Source organism: Myotis davidii, unplaced genomic scaffold (assembly GCF_000327345.1).
Source record: "Myotis davidii unplaced genomic scaffold, ASM32734v1 scaffold902, whole genome shotgun sequence".
Taxonomy (NCBI): Eukaryota; Metazoa; Chordata; class Mammalia; order Chiroptera; family Vespertilionidae; genus Myotis; species Myotis davidii.
In genome coordinates this window covers 3,609,499-3,610,316 of record NW_006293951.1, presented here as the reverse complement: position 1 = coordinate 3,610,316, position 818 = coordinate 3,609,499, and the positions used below count along the sequence as shown (strand labels likewise).

At 54.4% G+C, this 818-nt stretch overlaps 1 protein-coding gene across 1 annotated transcript in view; it reads right to left on the bottom strand.

Moving 5' to 3' along the window:
* The window catches only part of FAM60A (family with sequence similarity 60 member A), a 31,693-nt gene extending 30,931 nt beyond the window's left edge, over positions 1-762 (bottom strand). The window contains exon 1 of the mRNA XM_006767828.2: positions 583-762. The gene's annotated coding sequence lies outside the window, so the exon portion shown is untranslated. The remainder of the gene's footprint in view (positions 1-582) is intronic.
* Between the last annotated feature and the right edge of the window lie 56 nt (positions 763-818).

The following is an 818-nucleotide window of genomic DNA, read 5'->3' as shown; positions in this document are numbered from 1 at the left end:
TAAAATGTCCATACCACCCAAAAATCTATAGATTCAGTGCAATCCCCATTAAGATACCAATGGAATATTTCACAGACATAGAATAAACTCTCCAACAATTCACATGGAATAAAGAAAGACCCCAAATATATGCACAGCAATCCTGAGAAAGAAGAACAATTGCCAGCGAGTCGTTTTCCTCTCCGGCCTTCCAGCCACGGGGCTCCTCGGCGCCCGAGAACGCGGCGGCTGACAAAAAGTCATTGTCACCTTTACCGCAGATGCCCCAACTCCAGCGACTCCGCGCTCGTTCCCAGGCTCCGCTCACTTCCCCCACCCGAGACTTTCGGTTTGCCTCCGGTCCCCTCCCCAGTGAAAAGGGACACACGAAACGCGCGGATACAAAAGGATCGGGGGTCTAGGGAATCACGAAAACAGCGCTCCCCGCAATGCCATCTCCAAGACAAAACTTCCTGTGCGTTTGTGTGTGTGTGGAAGGGCTGGGGGAGGTGGGGGCGATGAAATGAGAGAGGAAAAAGAAGCCACTCTGAAATCAAAGCCTAGGGAGAGTTTTGCACCGGAGTAATGGTTATAGTCACTCACCTTCCCGAAACAGCCGTTCCACGCGCAGTAACGTTCCCGAGGCGCGGAGTGCACGCCAGGCCAGCCCCCCCGCCGCTCGCTCCCTCCTCCTCAACTGCCTTGTCTAGAAAGATTGTCTCCTGCAGTTCTGCAGTTGCTACCGCTGGCCGGGAAGGTGTAGATTCCGCTTTCCCTCTGCGCACGCGCGGCTCCCGGGACAAAATTCTCCTGAATCGAGCTCATTTGCATACGGGCGC